The 25,890-nt window shown below is 40.9% G+C and overlaps 1 protein-coding gene and 1 non-coding gene across 2 annotated transcripts in view; one reads left to right on the forward strand and one right to left on the reverse strand.

Annotated features, from left to right (window-relative positions):
* The window catches only part of NEK11 (NIMA related kinase 11), a 251,083-nt gene that overhangs the window by 17,792 nt on the left and 207,401 nt on the right, over window positions 1–25,890 (reverse strand). The gene's annotated exons all lie outside the window — the stretch shown is intronic.
* On the forward strand, window positions 8,875–8,978 carry LOC120238486. Its single transcript, XR_005530235.1, has one exon. It is a non-coding gene; the product is annotated as a U6 spliceosomal RNA (small nuclear RNA).

The following is a 25,890-nucleotide window of genomic DNA, read 5'->3' on the forward strand; positions in this document are numbered from 1 at the left end:
TGTTATGCTGAGCGAAATAGGTCAGGCAGAGAAGGACAAATATCATATGTTTGCACGTATAGGAGGATTAGGAGGAACTTAATGGAGGACCATGGGGGAGAAGAAGGGGGGAAATGGTGGGAGAAAGAGAAAGAGGCAAACCATGAGAGACTCTTGAATGCTGACAAAAACTGAGGACTGATGGATGTGGGGGGAAGGGGGGATGGGCATGGAGGAGGGCACTTGTGGGGATGAGCACTGGGTGTTATATGGAAACCAACTTGACAATAAACTATTTGTAAAAAAAAAAAAAAGAAAAGAAAAGAAATGCAGAATCTCAGATCCTGCCCCAGACCTGCTCAATCATAATCTGCATTTAACAAGACCCCAAGTGGATCCAAAACCTCTGAGATGCAGCAATAGTGGTTCTAAGAGGGAAGTTTATAGCGATACGGGTCTATCTCAAGAAGGAAGAAAAATCTCAAAGAAACAATCCAACCTTACACCTAAAGGAGCTAGGAAAAGAACAAACAAAACCCTAAGCCAGTATAAGGAAGGAAACAATAAAATTAGAGCAGAAATAAATAGAAAGAAACTAAAATCAATAGAACAGATCAATGAAGCCAGGAGCTAGTTCTTTGAAAAGATCAACAAAATTGATAAACCTCTAACTAGAGTCAATAACAACAACAAAAAAAGAAGAGAGAGAGAGAGAGAGGAATCAAATAAACAAAATCACTAATGAAAGAGGACAAAGAACAACTGATACCACAGAAATACAAACAATTGTAAAAGAATATTATGAAAAATTATATGCCAACAAACTGGACAACCTGGAAGAAATGGATAAATTCCTTGACAGATGTAGCCTCCCAAAATTGAAGCAGGAAGAAATAGAAATTTGAACAGACTGATTACCAGCAAAGAAATTGAATCAGTAATAAAAAAAACTCCAGATAAATTAAAGTCCAGGACCAACGGCTTCAGGTGAATTCTACCAAACATTGAAAGAAGAGTTCTCAAACTCAAAATATAGAAGAGGATGGAAAACTTCCAAATTCATTTTAGGAGGCCAGCATTACTCTGATACCAAAAGCAGATAAAGACACCACACCAATAAAGAGAACGATAGGCCAAGATCTCCGATAAAAATAGATGCAAAATACTAGCAAACTGAATGCAACAATACATTTTAAAAAGTCATTTGCCAAGGTCAAGTGAGATTTATTCCTAGGATACAAGGGTGGTTCAGTATTTGCAAATGAATCAAGATGATTCATCATGTCAATAAAAGAAAAGATAAAAACCAAGCATTTGATAAAGTACAACATCCATTCATGATAAAAAACATCAACAAGGGGGACGCCTGGGTGGCTCAGTCGGTTAAGCGTCTAATTTTGGCTCAGGTCATGATTTCATGGTTTGTGGGTTCGAGCCCCACGTCGGGCTCTGTGATGACAGCTAGCTCAGAGCCTGGAGCCTGTTTCAGATTCTGTGTCTCCCTCTCTCTCTGACCCTCTCCTGCTCATGCTCTCTCTCTCTCAGAAGTAAATAAAAAAATTTTTTTTAAATTAAAAAAAAACATCAACAAGATAGAGTTGGAGGGAACATACTTCAACATAGTAAACACCATTTATGAAAACCCCACAGCAAACATCATACTCAATGGGGAAAAACAGAGACCTTTCCCCCTAAGGTCAGGAACAAGACAAGGATGTCCACTCACTACTTTTATTCAACATAGTGTTGTAAGTTCATGAGATCAAGTCCCACATAGCCTGTTTAGGATTCTCTCTATCCCTCTCTATACAAACAAACAAACTTAAAAATAAAAATAAAAATAAAAATAGGGGCACCTGGATTGGTTTAGCATCTGACTTCAGCTCAGGTCATAATCTTGTAGTTTGTGAGTTTGAGCCCAGTGTCGGGCTCTGTGCTGACCATTTTGAACCTGGAGCCTGCTTCAGATTCTGTGTCCCCCTCTCTTTCTGCCCTTCCCCTGCACACACACTCTCTCTCTCAAGAATAAATAAACATTAAACAAATTTTAAAAAAACGCAACCTACTGAATGGAATAAGATATTTGTAAATGACATATCTGATAAAAGGGTTAGTATCCAAATATATAAAAAAAGTTACACAACTCAACACCCAAAAAACAAATAATCCAATTAGAAAATGGGCAGAAGACATGAATAGACATTTCTCTAGAGAAGATATACAGATGGCTGACAGACATGTGAAAAGAAGCTTGACATCACTCATCATCAGGGAAATGCAAATCAGAGCTACAATAAGATATCACCTCATACCTGTCAAAATGGCTACAATAAAAAACACAAGAAACAACAAGTGTTGCCAAGGATTTGGAGAAAAGGGAACCCTGTGCACTGTTTGTGGGAATGCAAACTGGTGCAGCCACTGTGGAAAGTAGTATGGAGGTTCTTCAAAAAATTGAAAATAGAACTACCTTATGAACCAGTCATTGCACTACTGGGTATTTACACCCCAATCACAAAGGCACTAATTCAAAGGGATACATGCATCCCTATGTTTATTACAGCATTATTTAAATAGCCAAATTATGGAAGCAACTCAAGTATCCATCGGTAGATGGATAAAGATGTGGTGTGTGCATATATGTATCAATATTTATCCATAATTATGTATGTTATATATAATGGAATTTTACTCAAGCATAAAAGGGAATGAAATCTTGCTGTTTGTAACATGGATGGATCTAGAAAGTATAATGCTAAGCAAAATAAGCCAGTCAGAGAGAGACAAATACCATATGATTTTACTCATATGTGAAATATAAGAAACAAAAGAGCAAAGGAAAAAAAAGAGAGAGAGAGAGAGACAAACCAAGAAACAGCTTTTTTTTTTAAAGTTTTGATTTAACTAATCTCTACACCCAACATGGGGCTCGAACTCAGGACCTTGAGATCAAGAGTCACATGTTCATCTGACTGAGCCAGGCAGACACCCCAAGAAACAGACTCTTAACTATAGAGAAGAAACTGATGGTTACCAGAGGGGAGAAGGACAGTGGGATGGGTGAAATAGGTGATGGGGACTTAAGAGTATACTTATCATGGTGGCAAAAAACAAGAAAAAGAAAAAAGATCACAATTCCTTCACATATTCATTCACACAAAATTCACACAAGCCAAAGTTAAGAATTTCTAGGGAACAGTTTATACACTTCTTAATAAAGAACAACATTTCTGAATCAAAAAGAAAGGCAAAAACACAACAAAAACAAAAACAAAAACAAAAACAACAAAACAAAACAACCCTGTCCACCATAAAACAAGACCCCAAGTGATTCGTAGGCACTTCAGAGTTTGAGAAGCACTGACTGGAACTCTGGACCACACTTTGAATAGCAAGACTCCAAAAAGCATTTAAAGCTATGAATTCACTTTTGACAGAGAGTTCTGATTCTTTTATGCAATCAGGCCAGCTTACCAAGCTCTGAGGCATCATTTCGCATACCAGCACGCTCTGTAGAATTACTAAATTTGCTTTTTTACAATTTAGATTTAAATCTGATAAGAGTAATAGAAAAAGGACCTCCATCACTTTCAGGCTTATGCACTCTCTCTCTCTTTCTCTCTATCCCCTCTTCCCTTTCCTTCTCCCTGGAGATCTGGTGCACAGATTTGCGTTGGTAATAATCTTGTATTTGTAACACACCCTCAGCATCATATTTGCTTTGAGAGGAAGACACCAGCCTTGCTCAGGTTGAAGGTTATGAATTACAGTTTGTTTTGTAGTTTGATGGGTTTGTTAGAAGTCTCTTTTTTGACCAAGCAGGAAATCTTTCTTCCTTCTTTACAGGGAATAATGTATTCTAATTTTATCTTACTGATGATTTGACTGGGAAGTGACAACCAAGCATAAGCCCATGTTAATCATTTTTCTCTTTTCTTAGTTTCTGGGCCAGAAATTGCAGCAACCACTTGGTGTGAAATAAAGTTTCAACTAGGTCTAATACACGGGTTGCCTTGGGATACACTTGGGAAGACACAGGAAGAATTAAATAGCAAGTTTTAGTTGAACCATATGAAATTGCCACTTTCACAGGTTAAAAAAACAGTGAAATATTGGCAGCTTCTTTTAATCAACCTTATTATAATGTTCCAATTTAGAATTTCTGGGCCTAGGGAATATTAAGAGAGTAGCAAGTGCTATTTGTGGAGGCTGGTTTGTTCCATTTCCATGGAGATTTGTTTTGGAGGTTAGGACAAATGCTCTGAAGGCCAGATAACTATTTTTCTATTCTGAGAAGCCAGGGGAAATGGGTGTTAGAAGGTCAGGTTTGGTTATAGATTCAGGATGAAAGTATGTATCCTTGAAGGAGGCTTATCACCTTCCGAATCTGTGGAATATATAAATGGTGCCAAACCTTGACACCACAAACTAGGGTGAGTTTCTTTTCTACTTCCTTGTTATAGTCAGATGCAGTTAATAGTAAACTCTGATAACAGCAAGAAGAGTTTTTCCCTATTACAAACTAACACCACTCTTTAGTCAGAATGTGGGAGAGGAAGAGTCAAAGGGAAGTATGAGAATCTAGTACCTTTCTTGGTTAATTATCACAAGTATACCAGAGGCATGCTGTGTCCCACGGTACTTTAAACATATTCTATGATAGCCTGAATCCCATCAGAGTGTAATGAAGTGTTTAAGTGTGCTGGCCCAGGATCATGCTTTAAGTAGCAAAGGCAGGTTCATGTATTATTTGTAACAGTGTGCATTGTGCTTTTAAGAGATCTTGGCACACAGTCGGCATTAATAACTGTTTTTATCTCAAGTTGTTGAGGAGCACCAGAGTGGCTCAGTTGGTTAAGTATTCAACTCTGGCTCAGGTCATGATCTCACGGTTCGTGATTTCAAGCCCTGCATTGGGGACTGTGCTGATGGCTCAGAGCCTGGAGCCTGCTTCAGATTCTGTGTTTCCCTCTCTCTGTCCCTCCCCTCTCTCAAAAATAAACAAACATTTAAAAAATTAAAATAAAAATTTGTTGATAATGGGGTGCCTGGGTGGCTTAGTTGGTTGAGCATCTGGCTTCAGTTTGGGTCATGATCTCCCATTTCTGAGTTTGAGCCCCGGATCAGGCTAGGTGCTGGCAGCTCAGAGCCTGGAGCCTGCTTCGGATTCTGTGTCTCCCTCTCTCTCTGCCCCTCTGTCACTCTCTCTCTTTCTCTCAAAAATAAATAAACATAAAAAAAGAAATCTGTTAAAATTGGTTGAACAAATGGTGACTTTTAATAACCAATCACATTACCAAGAATTGAAGATATTACATTAAAAATCTTTGTGGATCATAAAAGCCAATTTGGCAATAAATATCAGGGATCACATTCTATGAACCAGTAATTATAATAAAAGGTTATATCCTATGAACCAGTAATTACAAGACATTTAGCTTAGACAGCTTAGGAAAGTTAAATTGTTTGAAATATTTGAAAACACCGTTAGGCCAGAAAAATATTTACCTAATATACATGAGTTGAAAAAAACTAAAAGCCTAAAACCCAAGAGTAAGATATTATATTATAGGGAAATTAATGATATTTTTAGACTAATATTTAATAGTCTTGGGAAATGCTCAGGAAAGGTGAGGGCAAAAAACTATGACACCAATATCCTACCTTTCTTGTAACCTACCACTATATCACAAAAATGTCCCAAATTACTCAAAATTCTGCCAAAAATAGTATTTTTAATGGCTGTAGAATATTTCATTGGATGTAAACAGATTAAGTTATTAACAGTTTTATGAATACACACACACAGATACTAAAAAATAACATGCAGATGGGATCACAACATCCCTATTGTTCTGCACCTTTTCTCAGTTAATTATAATAAATCTAGAGAGCTCATCTCATAAGCATACACAGATCTTCCTTAATTCTTTTCATCTTCAATGGCAGGATAGTATTCTTCTGCAGGGATATATGCTGATTTTTCAAAATAGCTGTTATTGATTCCTTCAGGCTATTTACAGCTTTTTGCTATTAAAACAATCCTTCAGATATTGAAGAAGACACAAAGAAATGGAAAAACATTCCATGCTCATGGATAGGAAGAATAAATATAGTTAAGATGTCATTACTGCCTAAAGCACTCTACACATTCAATGCAATTCCAATCAAAATTGCACCAGCATACTTCTCAAAACTAGAACAAACTATCCAAAAATTTGTATGGAACCACAAAAGACCCCGAATAGCCAAAGTAATACTGAAAAATAAAACCAAAACGGGAGGTATCACCATCCCAGACTTCAGCCTCTACTACAAAGCTGTCATCCTCAAGACAGTATGGTATTGGCACAAAAACAGACACATAGACCAATGGAACAGAATTGAGAACTCAGAAGTGGACCCAAAAGTATACAGCCAACTGATCTTTGACAAAGCAGGAAAGAATATCCAATGGAAAAAAGACAGCCTTTTTAACAGATGGTGTTGGGAGAACTGGACAGCAACATGCAGAAGAATGAAACTAGATCATTTTCTCACACCATGCACAAAAATCAACTCAAAATGGATAAAGGACCTGAACGTGAGACAGGAAACTATCAACACCCTAGAGGAGAAAGCAGGAAACAACCTCCTTGACCTCCACCGCAGCAACTTCTTACTTGACACATCCCCAAAAGCAAGGGAATCAAGAGCAAAAATAAACTGTTGGGACCTCATCAAGATTAAAAGCTTCTGCACAGCCAAGGAAACAACCCAGAAAATTAATAGGCAACCAACGGAATGGGAAAAGATAGTTGCAAATGACATATCAGATAAAGGGTTAATATCCAGAATCTATAAGGAACTCACCAAACTACACGCCCGAAAAACAAACAACCCAGTGAAGAAATGGGCAGAAGACATGAACAGACACTTCTCCAAAGAGGACATCCAGATGGCCAACAGACACATGAAACGATGCTCAGCATCCCTCCTCATCAGGGAAATACAAATCAAAACCACACTGAGATACCACCTCACGCCAGTCAGAGTGGCTAAAATGAGCAAATCAGAGAACTCTAGATGCTGGCGAGGATGTGGAGAAACGGGCACCCTCCTACACTGTTGGTGGGAATGTAAACTGGTACAGCCCCTCTGGAAAACAGTGTGGAGGTTCCTCAGGAAACTAACAATAGAACTCCCCTATGACCCAGCAATAGCACTGCTAGGAATTTACCCAAGGGATACAGAAATGCTGAGGCATAGGAGCACATGTACCCCAATGTTCATAGCAGCACTCTCCACAATAGCTAAAACATGGAAAGAGCCTAAGTGTCCATCAACAGATGAATGGATCAAGAAGATGTGGTTTATCTATACCATGGAATACTACATGGCAATGAGAAACAATGAAATCTGGCCATGTGTAGCAACATGGATGGACCTTGAGGGTGTTATGCTGAGCGAAATAAGTCAGGCAGAGAAGGACAAATATCATATGTTTGCACGTATAGGAGGATTAGGAGGAACTTGACGGAGGAACAAGGGGGAGAAGAAGGGCGGAAATGGTGGGGGAAAGGGAGAGAGGCAAACCATGAGAGACTCTTGAATGCTGACAAAAACTGAGGACTGATGGATGTGGGGGGGAAGGGGGGATGGGCATGGAGGAGGGCACTTTGGGGATGAGCACTGAGTGTTATGTAGAAACTAATTTGACAATAAACTATTTGTAAAAAAAAAAAAAAAACCCTTAAAAAAAAATAAAACAATCCTTCAACAAATACTTTTGACATACGTTTTTGTGAAAATGCCTTGCATGTATGCACATATTTCTGTAGGATAAATTCTGAAATTGCTAGATCAAAGAGAATGTGCATTTAAAAAATGTGTATAGACATTGCCAAATTGCCCTCCAAATTATCATACCAATTAACATTCACTTCAACAGTGTATGAAAGTAACTGCTTCATTTTAAAGTGGAAGCAGTGAGGGGTGCCTGGGTGGCTCACTTGGTTAAGCACCTGGCTCTTGACTTTGGCTCAGGTCATGATCTCATGGTTTATGAGTTTGAGCACTGCATCAGGCTCTGTTCTGACAGTGCAGAGCCTGCTTGGGATTCTCCCTCCCTGTCTTTACCCCTCCCCCATTCACTCATTCATGCTCTCTCTCTCTCTCAAAATAAATAAATAAACTTAAAAAAATAAAATGGGAACAGCGGATGGGATACAGAGTTGATACCTGAACAACACGGGTTTGAACGTGTTTCTGTGGTCCACTTATATGTGGATATTTTTCAGTACAGTACTGCATATGTATTTTCTCTTCCTTATGAGTTTTCTTAATAACATTTTCTTTCTCTAGCTTCCTTTATTGTAAACTACAGTATATAATACAGCATACAAAATATGTATTAGTTGACTGTTGAGGTTATTGGTCAGGCTTCCTTGAACTGTGGGCTATTAGTAGTTAACTCTTGGGGAGTCACCATAGTATGCGGATTTTCAATGGTGTGGAGGGGTGGTGCCCCTAACCCCTGCATTGCTCAAAGTTCCACTGTATTTTTGTGTATATGTGTATGTGTTTGAAACAGATCCCACGAACCCCAACCATACTATGGCATGATTGTAAATGAGTCCCTTTTCTCCTTCCCTATATCCCTTTCCACTTTTTCTTCCTTCCCATCTTCCTTTTTTTATTTTTTTCTTCTCTTTCCTCCTTCCCTCTCTGCCTTCCACCTTTCCTTCCATCCTTATTATTTTGTCTAATGGGAAAAGTTATTAAAATAAAAAGTTATATAAAATAAAAATTATTTTATCTAATGGGAAAATCCGGTGAGGTGAAGGCTGGTGAAGAATTTATGTGGCATTCAGGGAACGGGAAGAAATTAGGAAATGGGCTTCAGATGGAAGCAGAGTGCTTACTTCAGCAGCATATGGACTAAGATCCGAATGATACAGAGATTAGCAGGGCTTCTGCATAAGAATGACACACAAGTTTGTGACTTGTTTTATATTTTTACGGTAACTGTGAGAGGTGATGGATGTATAAACCAAGCCTATCGGGGCAATCATGCCACAAAACATACATATAGCGTGCCATCACATTGTGTACCTTAAACTTACATAATGTTATATCAAATATATCTCAATAAAGATGAGAAAAACCCGGAAGCAGAATGTTGTGGGAAATACCTGGTAATGTATGGCGAGCGGCAAGTCAGACATACTGGGGAGGACGGTTGGCTGTGCGTTTCTAATCTTCATGGGCACAGGATTCACCTGAGGAGCTTGTTCTGATTCAGTCAGTCTGGATGGGGCCTGACAATCTGCATTTCTAGTGGGCCTCTGGGCAACACGGCTGGTCTGGGACCACACTGTGAGGAACAGAACCTAATTGACAAAGCCTGCTTCTAGAAACAACAGGCAGGAGCATTAGTAAACAGCAGGAAGGACTGTGAGCATTACTATTTGGAGCCAAGAATGCCTCCTGCAAATGTTACATACAAGGTGATAAAAGTCCTGAGCTGGCTCCCTCCATTACTACTGCTTCACCCACCCAATCCAGCCTGGCCCACACCAGCACTGGGACCAGACAGCCGCTACACTCAAGCCTGTTCTTATTTCTTCCACTCTTGTAGGAATCCTGATCTTGAGATCAGATTGTATTTGATTTGCTTCATCTCCAAAACTTATTAACGATGTTAACTCTGTGATGTCCGTCACACAGAGTCCTCCAACATTTTCTTCATTCACGTAGTGCCTGGTGCTGCTGACACCGTCCAAGGTTTAAGTGGCAGGTGCCCACCTTAAGTTCAGTCCTGAAGGTGCTCTTCACCTGCAGCTGGCAGGACTGAGGCCACACCTCCTTGCTTTCCATGCTGGGTGAGGACAAAATGGGAACTATCGCCCAAAGTCCCTGTGTTAAAGTCCTTGGGGATTAAACCATTTTAAAGCTCCTCTACAACTTCCCCATGTTCCACGGAAATGTTTTCTGAGGCGTTACATTTGAGCAAAGCTAGGATTATTGATGTATGTTTAGGAACTGGGACGTTTTTATATCTAATTCTTCCTGTGGAATGCTTTCTTTGCCGTTTCTTTGTCCTTGTAAATCAAGGGAAGTACAACTGCTAGCTTTAAAAATTCACAAGCTGAGGTTGACAGAAACATTTTTCACCTCTCTGATCCAAGCCAGACAGTGTTTGATGCTGGCACACCTAGATTTTCCCTCTCTTAGTTTCTGCCTAAGGATAGTAAGGCATGAAGTTACTGGTACACACACACACACACACACACACACACACACACATACACACGCGTGTGCACGCGCGCATACGCAAAAGCTCAGGCTTGGAGTCTTAGGGAAACTAGTAAGTGAATAGTCTCCTTTTCAAAACATAATCAAAAGGACAAGACTTAGTACAGGTCTTAAGAACCTTGTCACTTGCTGAGGCTGTTGTTTGCATTTAAGAAATAGATTCAACATGAGTAAAAGTATGTGTTTCTCTCAATTCTGGAAGGACATGCAAGGTTAGCTTTATGAGTGATAGATACAAACTATGGATACATGAGAAAAGCTTCTCATATGCTTGTATTCACTTTAAATTTTGCTCTAATAAGGGATCATTAAAAATATGATTAGCAATTAGGTTGTTTTTATGCTTGAATCATGCTTTCATTTGCATTAAAAAGTTCTATTTGAGTAGAAAAATCAGAGAGGCATAATGTTTCTTCTCTTTTTCATGAAATCAAGCTATTTAAACTGTATATTTATAACAACTGCAAAACTACGTCTACCTGGTGAATGAAAGAAAAACCAACAGTTAAGAGTTATCATTACATATCACATAGACAGCCACAAAAATCTGTTTTGTGTTAATGACTTTAACAGAAACATGGCGGTGGAGAAAGCCTGTCCCAGGACTACTTAAAGTCAAGGCTTGGTCCCACCAAAGATGTTGAAGGAATTGCTTAAGGTTTGTGGCCAACCAAGAAGCACATGAACACAGTCTGTTTCAAGAATGCCTTTGAGGGGGTGCCTGGGTGGCTTAGTCGGTTAAGCGTCTGACTTTCGCTTAGGTCATGATCTCGCGGTTTGTGGGTTCGAGCCCCGCGTTGGGCTCTGTGCTGACTGCCAGCTCAGAGCCTGGAGCCTATTTCAGAGTCTGTGTCTCCCTCTCTCTCTGACCCTCCCCCTGCTCACGCTGTCTCTCTCTCTCTCTCTCCTAGAAATAAATAAAAATATTAAAAAAAAAAAAAAGAATGCCTTTGAGGTGTGATGGGCTGGCAAATCTATTAACCTACTGCCTTGGTTCCAAACCTACTCTTCTGGACTTATTCTTCTGATACTGGGCCCCAGACTCTGTGGACCATTTTGCCTTGCCCACTGCTCCTTATTAGGTTCCATTAATAGAAGGTTCTGGAGGGAAATGGGAAAGCTGGAGCAGAAAAAAGGGATTTGACCTCCAGTTCCAGCAGATGCCCTGGTGACAGCACATCTTCTGTCTTCCGGCCAGCAGCAATCCACTCAAGTGAACGGTGTCTCTGACCCTCACACACCCAGCCTCATCACTGCCCTTCAGAGACACCAGCAGCGATGGTTGGCACCCTCTCCTCCAAAATCTGGGTACCATTCCATGGAGCCCCTGCTCAAGCTCAGAGACACCAGGATGGCCCAGCAGTGGCCCCACCTCAGGGCTCTGCATCCTGGTCTGCAGGCCCCTCCTCTGAGCCTCTGAGTTTTCGTGGTCCCATGAAGCAGCATGGTAGCTACTCCCCACATCTGCTGCTCCACGAGATGCCAGCATCTTTTTGTCTTTTTAGTTGCCCTAATATTTGGACAACAACCCGATATTAAATTCTCTTTATTAAAGTAATTGGTGTGATTTCTTTCTCTTACTAGGGCCTGACGAGCTGAGAACGGCTGGGCAGGATTCTTTTCCAAGACACAACTTTCTCTAAGCATGAAAGATTTTCCTGTAACATGTGTTGTGCTATTTGGTTATTGAATCAGGTATGGGTCAAACTGCCTGATCCTTATTTGGAGCATCAGAGATGAGCACAAAATCGAGTATCTCGTAATGGTTCCATGAGCTTCCACCTACTGCTGTCTATGCTCTAAAAGGATAAATAGGACATGAGGGGACCTGGGATGTTGGTTATGGTATTCTCCAACTTAACTTCCTTAATACAACACACACACACACACACACACACACACACACACACACACAGAGTTTCTTATATGGAGAAGTTGGAAGAAAGCAATGAGAGGTTTCTGGAGATGAATCTGGAGGTTCACAACCAGAACTCCAGGTATGGTTAGATGATGTGAATTATATGTCATTGTAAGAATAAATGCCAGCTTTGTTGGGCTGGCAGCTGATGCTAACTTCTCTATAGAGTGGGGACTAAAAAGTAAACATCTCCTGATTTGAAAACCTTTGAGATGAGTGGGAAAAACTGTCATTTAATTTAATTTAATTTAATTTTCCTTAAATGGTTATTGTCAAGTTGGTTTACATATAACACCCAGTGCTCATCCCAGCAAGTGCCCTCCTCCATGCCCATCACCCCCTTCCCCTCTCCCCCACCCCAGCTCAGCCCTCAGTTTGTTCTCAGCATTCAAGAGTCTCTCATGGTTTGCCTCCCTCCCTCTCCCCAACTATTTCCCCCTCTTCTTCTCCCCCATGGTCCTCCGTTAAGTTCCCCCTAATCTCCTATATGTGCAAACATATGGTATCTGTCCTTCTCTGCCTGACTTATTTCACTCAGCATAACACCCTCTAGTTCCATCCGTGTTGCTACACATGGCCAGATTTCATTCTTTCTCATTGCCATGTAGTATTCCATTGTATAGATATACCACATCTTCTTGATCCATTCATCAGTTGATGGACACTTAGGTTCTTTCCATGTTTTGGCTATTGTTGCGAGTGCTGCTATGAACATTGGGGTACATGTGCCCCTATGCATCAGCACTCCTGTATCCCCTGGGTAAATTCCTAGCAGTGCTACTGCTGGGTTATAGGGGAGTTCTACTGTTAATTTTTTGAGGAACCTCCATACTGTTTTCCAGAGGGGTTGCACCAGCTTTCATTCCATGAATTCGGCAATGTTGCAGGATACAAAATCAATGAACAGAAATCGGTTGCATCTTTATACACCAATAATGAAGCAACAGAAGGAGAAATCAAGAAACTGATCTCATTTAATTTTAGTAAAAGCATAATGCTGAAATGCTACTTGATTCAGATAACAACCTGGGAGCCAGGACTACACCCGGGACTTTGCACTATGGTCGTTGTAGGAGAAAACACCTGGTTGTACAGTCCTGGTCACCCACATTCCTAAGATCCTTTAGTTTGTGCAGGTTTAAAACAGCAAGATTGCATATGGCAATAGTGACAGGAAACATTTCAGATTTCTTGCTTTTTCTGTAACAAAGTGAGGACTGTAAATACTTCCTTTGTCTTGTCTCTTGTCTACAGATGATAAAACTAGTCTCAAATACATAATGCAACTAGCTCAAAGTCATATACTTGTTTAGTGGCACAAAGTCAGAATTCATGTCTGGGTCTCCCTGACTCCAAGAACCGAGCTTCTAATATCTCAAGGCAATGACACATCCTCAACCAACTCTTTCTTCCCATTTTGGCTTTGGGTACATTCCTTTGGGTGATTACAATTTTGTGGACAAAACTAATAAGTTCTTGGGTGACTGTATTCTGGTTACTTTCTGAGCTTTTCTTACCTACCTGATATTTATGATAATTTCTAATATTTTCCTAAGATAAATTAAGCCAACTGGTTCTTTAAAATAAAAAAAAAAAGTTTAAAACATCTCTAGCCTTTGTGGTCTTATGTTGAATTAGCCAGGAGAGCTCTCTAAAGCAACAGCAAGTGGTTTACAACTTTTGCCAAATTTTCACTCTCTCCAGGATGTTTATCACTAGACTTCACTGATTTGCACACACCAAGTGTTTGCAAGAACTATACTCTTCAATGATATCCTTTCCAGTGCCGGCCTAGAGTGTCCCTCCAAGTGGCAAATCTGCTGCCTTAGCACGTTGATTAATACTTCTTTTCTTGCATAATCATCCATTTTCCTAAACATTATTCACTCATCAATATTCAGTCAACACCATGGAGTACAACGGTGTGCTTGCTTCTGTATGCTTTACTGCATTTAATTCAAGGTTCATAATAAACAAATGAGAGTAGGCCACATTATCTTTCCCGTTCTCTGGAGCAGAAGGGGGCTCAGAAAGTTTAGGCAGTTTGTGAGAGAGTTACAGAGCTGGTGAGTCACAGAGGCGATTCAAGAGTCCCAGGCTTCTAAACCCACAGGGCTGCTACAGTTGTGGACACATGTAAACAAAGGAGGAGGGACCCCAGGAACTGCACTGATCCACTGTGGAGCCCAGGAGAGGGAAGAAATAACAGGGCCAGTGGAGATCTCTTGCTCCCTGCCCATGGCTGAGGAGGCCTGTGTGCTGGGGATGGGGGATGGAGGGAGACTGGCTAGAAGGAAATGCTGGGCTGCACACGGACAGGACAACAGCTGCTCCAAAGCTCATTTCAGAGCAGAGTTTGGATGCTGCAAATAGCTGGAGATGCCCCAGTGTGTAGTTATACAATTCCTGTCTGTCCCTGTGTTCATCACTTTTCGGCAGATACACACTGCACTTTCTTCTATTGATTTTCAGAAGCAGTCAAGAGGCACATCCCGCTGCGGCTGACACTCGGAAGGTACGAATGCCAGGGGCGCCTGGGTGGCTTAGTCGGTTGAGCGTCCGACTTTCCCTTAGGTCACGATCTCGCAGTTCGTGGGTTCGAGCCCCGCGTCGGGCTCTGTGCTGACTGCTAGCTCAGAGCCTGAAGCCTGTTTCAGTCTGTGACTCCCTCTCTCTCTCTGACCTTCCCCTGCTCACGCTGTCTCTCTCTCTTTCTCCTAGAAATAAATAAAACATTAAAAAAAGAAAAAAGAAGGTACGAATGCCAGGGCCTCTGCCATTGCTCTTCACCTCTAAGTTTGAATGTAAGTCAAACTTTCTAAGTTTGGTCATGTAAGAAGGAAAAATTTTTAAATTACAAACAAACAACAACAACAACAACAAAACTCCTCTGAGATGCAAGAGATTTTAAAAATAAAATGAAATCTTGAGAAGGTAATAGCAAAATCATTCATCAGTGATGGCGTCTACAAAATCTCTTCCCATCTAGTCCTGAGAATTCACCTTCAAGGCCCCACTGTCTTGTCGAAACACTTTATGTCAAGCCTCACATGAAAACTGCGTCTCACTACAGCCCTATATACCAACCAGAGAAAATAAACCTCTGCATATCTAAAAACTGCCCATACAGCCTATTTACCATAAGCCCACTCATGATCCACCTAGGGGGTTATCAGAGATTCGTGAGCAACCTTTTAGAGGTTTGAGGATGCAGTAAGGAAGGAATCCATTTTTTTTTTTTTTTACAAATAGTTTATTGTCAAATTAGTTTCTACATAACACTCAGTGCTCATCCCCAAAGTGCCCTCCTCCATGCCCATCCCCTCCTCCCCCCCACATCCATCAGTCCTCAGTTTTTGTCAGCATTCAAGAGTCTCTCATGGTTTGCCTCTCTCCCTTTCCCCCACCATTTCCGCCCTTCTTCTCCCCCTTGTTCCTCCGTCAAGTTCCTCCTAATCCTCCTATACGTGCACACATATGATATTTGTCCTTCTCTGCCTGACTTATTTCGCTCAGCATAACACCCTCAAGGTCCATCCATGTTGCTACACATGGCCAGATTTCATTGTTTCTCATTGCCATGTAGTATTCCATGGTATAGATAAACCACATCTTCTTGATCCATTCATCTGTTGATGGACACTTAGGCTCTTTCCATGTTTTAGCTATTGTGGAGAGTGCTGCTATGAACATTGGGGTACATGTGCTCCTATGCCTCAGCATTTCTGTATCCCTTGGGTAAATTCCTAGCAGTGCTATTGCTGGGTCATAAGGGAGTTCTATTGTTAGTTTCCTGAGGAACCTCCACACTGTTTTCCAGAGGGGCTGTACCAGTTTACATTCCCACCAACAGTGTAGGAGGGTGCCCGTTTCTCCACATCCTCGCCAGCATCTAGAGTTCTCTGATTTGCTCATTTTAGCCACTCTGACTGGCGTGAGGTGGTATCTCAGTGTGGTTTTGATTTGTATTTCCCTGATGAGGAGGGATGCTGAGCATCGTTTCATGTGTCTGTTGGCCATCTGGATGTCCTCTTTGGAGAAGTGTCTGTTCATGTCTTCTGCCCATTTCTTCACTGGGTTGTTTGTTTTTCGGGCGTGTAGTTTGGTGAGTTCCTTATAGATTCTGGATATTAACCCTTTATCTGATATGTCATTTGCAACTATCTTTTCCCATTCCGTTGGTTGCCTATTAATTTTCTGGGTTGTTTCCTTGGCTGTGCAGAAGCTTTTAATCTTGATGAGGTCCCAACAGTTTATTTTTGCTCTTGATTCCCTTGCTTTTGGGGATGTGTCAAGTAAGAAGTTGCTGCGGTGGAGGTCAAGGAGGTTGTTTCCTGCTTTCTCCTCTAGGGTGTTGATAGTTTCCTGTCTCACGTTCAGGTCCTTTATCCATTTTGAGTTGATTTTTGTGCATGGTGTGAGAAAATGATCTAGTTTCATTCTTCTGCATGTTGCTGTCCAGTTCTCCCAACACCATCTGTTAAAAAGGCTGTCTTTTTTCCATTGGATATTCTTTCCTGCTTTGTCAAAGATCAGTTGGCTGTATACTTTTGGGTCCACTTCTGAGTTCTCAATTCTGTTCCATTGGTCTATGTGTCTGTTTTTGTGCCAATACCATACTGTCTTGAGGATGACAGCTTTGTAGTAGAGGCTGAAGTCTGGGATGGTGATACCTCCCGTTTTGGTTTTATTTTTCAGTATTACTTTGGCTATTCGGGGTCTTTTGTGGTTCCATACAAATTTTTGGATAGTTTGTTCTAGTTTTGAGAAGTATGCTGGTGCAATTTTGATTGGAATTGCATTGAATGTGTAGAGTGCTTTAGGTAGTAATGACATCTTAACTATATTTATTCTTCCTATCCATGAGCATGGAATGTTTTTCCATTTCTTTGTGTCTTCTTCAATTTCCTTCATAAGTTTTCTATAGTTTTCATCATACAGATCTCTTGTATCCTTGGTTAGGTTTATTCCGAGGTATTTTATGGTTTTTTGTGCAATTGTGAATGGGATCAGTTTCTTGATTTCTCTTTCTGTTGCTTCATTATTGGTGTATAAAAATGCAACCGATTTCTGTACGTTGATTTTGTACCCTGCAACTTGGCTGAATTCTTGGATCAGTTCTAGTAGGCTTCTGGTGGAGTCTGTCGGGTTTTCTATGTAGAGTATCATGTCATCTGCGAAGAGTGAAAGTTTGACTTCCTCTTTGCCAATTCTGATGCCTTTGATTTCCTTTTGTTGTCTGATGGCTGATGCTAGGACTTCCAGCACTATGTTAAACAACAGTGGTGAGAGTGGACATCCCTGTCGTGTTCCTGATCTCAGGGGGAAAGCTCTCAGTTTTTCCCCGTTGAGGATGATGTTAGCTGAAGGCTTCTCATAGATGGCTTTGATGATGTTTAAGTAGGTTCCTTCTATCCCAACTTTCTCGAGAGTCTTTATTAAGAAGGGATGCTGTATTTTGTCAAATGCTTTTTCTGCATCTATTGACAGGATCATATGGTTTTTATCTTTTCTTTTATTGATATGATGGATCACATTGATTGATTTGCGAATGTTGAACCAGCCCTGTAACCCAGGAATGAATCCCACTTGATCTTGGTGGATGATTCTTTTGATATGCTGCTGGATTCGATTTGCAAGGATCTTGTTGAGAATTTTTGCATCCGTATTCATCAAGGATATTGGCCTATAGTTCTCTTTTTTTGTTGGATCTCTGTCTGGCTTGGGAATCAGAGTGATGCTGGCTTCATAAAATGAGTCCGGGAGTTTTCCTTCGACTTCTATTTTTTGGAATAGCTTGAGAAGAATTGGGATTAATTCTGTTTTAAATGTCTGGTAGAATTCCCCAGGGAAACCATCAGGTCCAGGGCTCTTATTTGTTGGGAGATTTTTGATCACTGATTCGATTTCTTCACTCGTTATGGGTCTGTTCAGGTTTTCTATTTCTTCCCGTGTGAATTTTGGTAGTGAGTGTGTGTTTAGGAATTTGTCCATTTCTTCTAAGTTGTCCAATTTGTTGGCATATAATTTTTCATAGTATTCCCTGATAATTGCTTGTATTTCTGAGGGGTTGGTTGTAATAAGTCCATTTTCATTCATAATTTTGTCTATTTGGGTGCTCTCTCTTTTCTTTTTGATAAGCCTGGCTAGAGGTTTGTCAATTTTGTTTACTTTTTCAAAAAACCAACTCTTGGTTTCATTGATCTGTTCAATTGTTTCTTTGGTCTCTATGTTGTTTATTTCTGCTCTAATTTTTACTATTTCTCTTCTTCTACTGGGTTTAGGGCGTTCTTGTTGCTCTGCCTCTAGCTCCTTTAGGTGAGCTGTTAGATTTTGGACTTGTGCTTTTTCTAATCTCTTGAAATAGGCCTGGAGAGCAATGTACTTTCCTCTTAGGACTGCCTTGGCCGCATCCCATAGATTTTGAATTGTTGTGTTTTCATTTTCATTTGTTTCCATATATTTTTTAATTTCCTCTCTAATTGCCTGATTGGCCCATTCATTCTTTAGAAGGGTGTTCTTTAACCTCCATGTTTTTGGCGGTTTTCCAGACTTCTTCCTGTAATTGATTTCAAGTTTCAAAGCATTGTGATCTGACAGTGTGCATGGTATGACCTCTATTCTTTTATATTTATTGAGGGCTGCTTTATGTCCCAGTATGTGATCTATCTTGGAGAATGTGCCATGCGCACTTGAGAAGAAAGTGAATTCCCTGGCCTCAGGATGTAGAGTTCTAAATATATCTGTAGATCCATCTGGTCCAATGTGTCTTTCAAGTCCATTATTTCTTTGGAAGGAATCCATTTTTGTAATGTCCTCATATTTCATTCATTCATCTACTCATTCATCCATTAGTTGTTTATTGAACACCTAATCTTTGTGCCGAGAAATCAGCAGTGAATTAAAGAATCCTGTCAAATCATGTCAGTATCTTTTTTCTTTTTTTCAATAAATTTTTTAATGTTTATTTATTTTTGAGAGAGAGAGAGAGACAGAGCACAAGTGGGGGAGGAGCAGAGAGAGAGGGAGACAAAAAATCTGAAGCAGGCTCCAGACTCTGAGCTGTCAGCACAGAGCCCAACATGGGGCTTGAACTCATGAACCATGAGATCATGACCCAAGCCGAAGTTGGATATTCAACTGACTGAGCCACTCAGGTGCCCCTCAGTACCTTTTTTCTATTGACAACATGCAGTAAGGAAATCATACAGTCATATCTGCCTTTCAGATTTCAACATCTCACCCTCACATTCCTGAACACGAGGAGAGTTTCTCTGTAATGTTTTTCAGGCTGTCTGGGAAATGTCTCATCTCCTAAGTAAACTTACTCATTATCGGTTCTTCCACTTAGGCAGATTTAATGTCATAAAAAAACACAATATCAGAAAGCATTTTTCTTGTACCTGAATGTACCAATCTATGAATAATCTTGGTGTGATTTTGGGGGGAATGAAATGTCATTGTCTGGGAGTTCTGTTTAATGAGAACACCTTCCTGAGCTACTGTGTCAGGAAGAGAGGAGTGTCATGGCATCCATGCCTCTGATAGCAGCAGATTCACATTAGCCTGGATCTCAACTAGGAAATGATTCATTTTATGCCAATGACTTTTTCTTCTTCTCTTCCTTTTCCTTTCCCTTCTTTCTCCTTCTTCTCCTTCTTCACTTTCTTTCTCCTCACTCTTTTCCTCCTCCTGCTTTTTTAAATAAACTAAGTAATAACTTCAGTTTCAGGGCCCCCAACTTGTGTTACTCTGGTTTTTCTGAAAGACTCAAGCGGGAAAGAGTGTCTTCCAATAAATTTTAATATGTTTTTTCCCATTACCAAGGCAGGTAGAATATTCAAGCAGAGAACAGGAGTCCTGTATTAAAGAGAGCTATAGGCCAAGCAAACAGCATACTGGGGGACTTAAGTAGCACCTGGCATTTTACAGAATGGTTTAGAAGGTGCATGAGTTATAAAAAACAGACAACAATGACAACCCTTAGATAGAATTTTGAGAATCCCCAGGTACTAGTATAAATGACTTTTGCAGATTATAAAAGGGCCCTGATACAAAGAGTAGTCCATCCTAGTCCAGAACAGAGTAGGCAGAAGACTACCAGGAAAATGTGAATCATACAAGGAGGAGACAAATCAAGACCAGACTGGAAGAGTCATCCTGTAAAAGGGTAATCCCCAGTTCTTAGAGGAGATGAGGATTTATTGTGCTCACTCTCTCTCATCCTCTGCACTTTCAATTAACCATCAGAATTTGTTCTTATATTCTGTGTCCATAAATTGTTTACATGCCAGAGGATAAAGTTGATCACACCGAACAAATCCTTGAGATGTTTTTAAAGAGTTCTAAGTTAAGAAACCCCTGCATATTTTAGTATATTAAGATTCTCCTGGCTATTATGGATAAGATTCTACTGCCTGTCTATGGGCAAACCAACCGAGCAGAACCTGTGACCAGAGTCTGATGAGGCTCTACATTATGTTCCAAGTGGATGTTATCCTGTGTCCTGCTTGTTTTAAAACATCTCTAACAGTGATTGTGCTTTAACACTCCTTGATTAGGAGCTGACCATGAAAATAGAAAGGCGAAACACTATTAATTAATTAATGCATGATAGTAGGGAAGCATACTCATCAAATCAGCCAAGGGCATCCCTCATCATTTATTCCTCAAAGAATTTAAATTAAAATCTGCTTTCATTTTTGCTCTTATCCCTTCTTCAAGGGTCACATATTTTAATATAAAAAAATGAAAAGCAAACATTTAATTCTAATTAAAATCAATTAATTTGTAAATTCTCTGGGCAATCTAATTAGAGTTAGGCCCCTAGAAAACTACATGGCTTAGTTCATCATAAAACAGCTTTTTATTTTACCAAAGAAGCCACCTTTATAAAGGTACCTCTCAATTTCCTGCAGAAGGATTGTTGACATTTACTCAATATGCTATGTATCAAACACCATGTGAGGAGCCCTGTCTTCCACGAGGACCCACGTTCACATTCCTGATAATGAGAAATAGGAATTGTATTATATTTCCCTTTTTTGACTTGACTTTCTGGAAGCTCAGAGCCACATTGTACACTCAGCCACAGCAACCATGGTCACACACTGACTTCTTCACTTCCTCCGATCTTCATATTATATATATGTCTTTCTCTATATATAATAATATATTGTATATTGTGATGTGTATGATGGTACATATGATGCATTTATGTCTGTGAGTCTTATTGTATATTATGTTGTGATGTGTATTTATGATTGTACATATGATGTGAAAATGGATGAAACAAACTTCTCTCAGGTATTAGATGTAAACTGTGAACAGCAAAGCATGCTACTCATATGTGTCAACTGGTAATTCGATTTTCAAATCCTCTTGACAAAGAGTTAGAGAATAAATTTTTAAGTAAAGTGGATTTTCAGTCTCTCAGAGGCAAAGACTGTCTTCTATTTCTCTCTTCATTATTCTCTGCAAATAACAGGGGCTCAGTACAAGCCACCGAAGGCAAACGAGAGGCAACACTTGCTTCCTGAGGGTTTGGTTCATATTTCTTGGAACTTGAGGTAACCTGGGAGGCTATTTTTGATCCTGAAATAGGAGGTTCAGGATAAAAAGTAGATGAAGAAGATCTTGATTTCGCCAGTGAGCAGTTATCTGCTCCTACAGAGGCGGGCGGACTAACGCAAGTCAGGGTGTGATTACAAGGTGTCCTGAAGCTCATGCATCATCGAGTGCCTGGTGGAGCTGCAGAGAGTTTGGCAGCATTGCAGCAGCAGGAGACTGCCCAGGGCCTCACCAAGGAGCATGCGTGCTCCCACACCCCCTGGCTGGTTCTGTGGGCACAGGTGCACAGAAAACACCTCTTTCATATTGAGTTGAAAACAATAGGACTCTGGTATTCTTCCAGTTTTTCTAAGGGTTGCCCATTATTCTGTATCTGACTGCACCCAGATTGCTTCTGGCTATTCCATTTGCACACTCAGGTTATATAAGGGTGATGTGGTCGCCTGAGCTTTTCACACCCAGAGGGGCTTAGGGAAAGACAGCTGCGACTCCCTGACTCTATGCTATCTTATCAAGAATCAAAAATAACATGCTTCGATGAATTCTTTGTCAATATCTTCATGCTGCACTGTCAGAGGAGCCTGCCTTCCTCCTAAGGTTCTGTGGGTTGGGAGCCCGGATGTGACAGCTTGATCCATGACTGGGAATTGTAAAGGTCGGGTTGCATGATTTCTTTTTCTAATTTGGCAAATTGAAAACTATTAGAGACAAAACTAAACAATACAGCAATAAACATGAGACTTCCTGCTTAACCTGCAGTACCTGGAGGTGTTTAGGGTTTCCAACATCAAACAGATTGTAGATATTTCAAAATAATATAGGAACTGCTGTGTGAATTTATTATAGCTTTATCCTAAGTGTGTGCCTAATTGTTTCAAAATAATGCTTATTGCCCCAGCTGGGAAAAATTTACTACAATTCAGGTATGATCTTAATGGTAATCAAAGACAAGCAACGTAGTTGATTCTTGGATCTAAAAGGAAAAAAAAATGCATCAGCAAGGAAGAGTAAACAAGGGACACTAGAAGACTGAAGCTTTGATGCTTCTTACCTAAATAGTCCTTGAACTTGTGCCCCTGCCTGGTCCCCACTCCCCAACTTGGACATCTGTTTTGCTGTTGACAACAGTTAAGGGGCCCTCCTTAGGACTGTTTGCTTGGGAGCAGGATTTCAATTTTGCATAGAGAAAAAAAAATGCATTTCATAGTCAAGTAGATACTAATTCATAAAGTCAGGGGCCTGTTGAGTGGCAGTTGAAAGGAGCCAGAGAGAGATGTGAAAAGAGGCATCTAGCATTATTTGGGTGCCCACTTAGTATTAAAGAGAGTGATATTTAGTACTTATGCTAATTATCTCTCCATTTTGCAGGTGAAGGAACCAAGGCATGGAGAGGCAAAGGGACTTGTCTGAGACCAGAGAGTAAGAAGAGGAGCCAAGATGCAAATTCAGATTCTTCAAATCTTAAAATCCACCTGTGCTCATTACAGCAATTTACCTATGATATGCCTTGTTACTGAAATGGAACAAATGGAAGTTGGATGCACATGAGTTAAGTAAGCTTCAGCTGGTATACACACACACACATGCACACACACATACACACATACAGTATTTAGAAAAAATACCTAGAGAACACAGATAAGAGCAAAAGCCCAAGAAGTGGTGGCCAAGGTGCCTGGCATGAGAATGTTCTATTTTGCTCCTGAGAAAGGGATGAAAGCAAAAGATGCTGGAAAACTGGAGTGAAGCTGGGGGTGGAGACCTCTGAGGGTATAGTGGACTACAGACTGTACCCTAAGATCCCCCTTTAGGACTAAAGTCTTTTTCACCAACTTTGGTGAGTGGGCATGGCAGGGAGCCCTCAGCCCATGGTCCTCTTGAGAACTGCCCTTATGCCAGGGCACACACCCCTTACTGTGGTCCTGCAGCCTGTGACTGGTGGGCGCAGGGCTCTCAAGCTCAGTCCTCTCAAGTCAACTTGGGACAACTTTGCAGGGCCTTCCAGCTTCAGCACATCCCCTCTGGCCAACGAGGCCTTGATGAGATAGTACCACAGCCCAGCTTCTCCCTCTGTCCAGTCTGGCTTCCTTCCTTCTCCCAACATGTGTGGGCCCAGAGAGCCAGCCTCTGTGCAGGAAACTTTCTGCAGGAAAACTATCTCAGAGCCTGCTTTCCAGTGAATGTACCTGCAACAGGCAGCTACCGAGCACTTCTTTAAGAACAAGGATGCCTAAGTGACCAGTTCGAAGTTGCTTAAGTCTTTGTGACATGATGCCTTTATCACTGGCTTCCAAATCTTGAAAAAAGTCTAGCGCCCTCACAGATAATTTAGTTAAGTAGGAGTACTGGGGGAAATGGATAAAGAAGTGAGATTTTCAGTCTAGATTAAGATGGTGCAGAATAGAGACATGGGAGACAGAAGATGAGCTATTCACAACTTGGACAGACTTGCAGAACTCCCAGAAAGGGCTGTGAACTACCATGGGATGTGGATGGAGGGCTTGAGCCAAAGTTGCTTAGACCTAAAGGGGAAGAACAAACTGGCTGACATGTGGGTTAGCAGTTATGAGGCTGAACTTCACCTTCATAGAAAGGAGATAAGTAATTCGTGGGCCAGGCAAGTAGACGTTAACAGGTCCATGTCAGTGAGAAGGCATCATCTGAGCAGTGCGTGGACCTATCCCTCCCTTTGGAAGAGATAGACCCCTCTTCTGAACTCCCTGGATGTTGGCTGCACTCAGGTAGCATTTGACATTCTCCTTGGTCTTGTGAATCACACTTCAGGTGCCCAGTCTCCTTAGCTAGGGTGTAGGGTGTCTCCCTCGTTATGCGCCTCATGGCACTTAGCACCTCACATGACACACTCTCAAGAAAAAATTAATTGATCGTAGATCTTGACACAGCTGAGTAAGAAGTCTGGCCACCTCTGTGAATAAGAAGTCTGACCAGCTCAGTAAAGGTTCTCTTAAACCTTATATGTACATTTGAAACCATTGCTCCCTAGGCAAGAAGCCTCATTTGCTGGTCACCAAGCCTTCTTGCCTACAAGTTTTTGTTCCTTGTTCTGCAATTCAAATGCTGGTTTCAATCAGCGGTTCCTTCAGAACTGCTGCTGCCTGACACTGACCTTTTATTAAAGGAAAGGAATCACTAACACCTCTTCAATGAAATTTGGAAAGTGAAGAGAGAACAGCATCTATTTCTCCACTGAAAGGTTATTTCAATCAGTGAGATAGAATGAGCTTTATTCATAAAGCACTTGGGAATCCTCAAATACTAAGCTCTTTGTATTAAATACATATATTTAACAAAGGAGAAGCCTGGGCTGAGAGGAGGAGATGCTGTCAAAATATAGAGACCAAATACCCACCAACTGAGAAGAGCACGTAATAAGGCCTAGGATTTGACCGTGGCAGACGGAGCCTAGAAGCTGGCTTTGGCCTTGTGTATCTCACTTGGTCTTTCTGTAATCACAGATTCTTCATCTTTAAAGTGGGGTAGCATATACTTATGGCTACAGAATGAGCACAAGTAGGTTCTAGAACATGATGCCAGGCACACAGAAGGCTCGTGCGAATTAAAAGGCTCCTTTGGAGTTCCTGATGGGGACTCAGGCTTTTGTGTCACTTGGCTCTCACTGGCACCATCCAAATCTGGCTGTGGTTAGCAGCACTAGGTTTGGAATTAACCATACTTCTTTTTTTATTTTTTAATTAAACAAAATTTTGTTAATGTTTATTTATTTTTGAGAGAGAAAGAGTCAGAGCACAAGAGGGGAGGTGCAGAGAGAGAGGGAGACAAAGCAGGCTCTAGGCTCTGAGCTGTTAGCACAGAGCCCATCATGGGGCTTGAACTTACCAACAGTAAGATCATGACCTGAACTGAAGTTGGAAGCGTAACCAACTGAGCCACCCAGGTGTTCTTGTTTCGTTTTTTAATGTTTTATTTATTTTTGAGAGAGAGAGAAAGAGAGCACAAGTGGGGGAGGGGCTGAGAGAGGGAGACACAAAATCTGAAGCAGGCTCCAGCACAGAGCCTGACGCGGGGCTCAAGTCAGTGAAGTGGGAGATCATGACCTGAGCCGAAGTTGGACATTTAACTGACTATGCCACCCAAGCGCCCCTGGA

Source organism: Hyaena hyaena, unplaced genomic scaffold (genome assembly GCF_003009895.1).
Source record: "Hyaena hyaena isolate Hyena2069 unplaced genomic scaffold, ASM300989v1 scaffold_210, whole genome shotgun sequence".
Classification (NCBI taxonomy): Eukaryota; Metazoa; Chordata; class Mammalia; order Carnivora; family Hyaenidae; genus Hyaena; species Hyaena hyaena.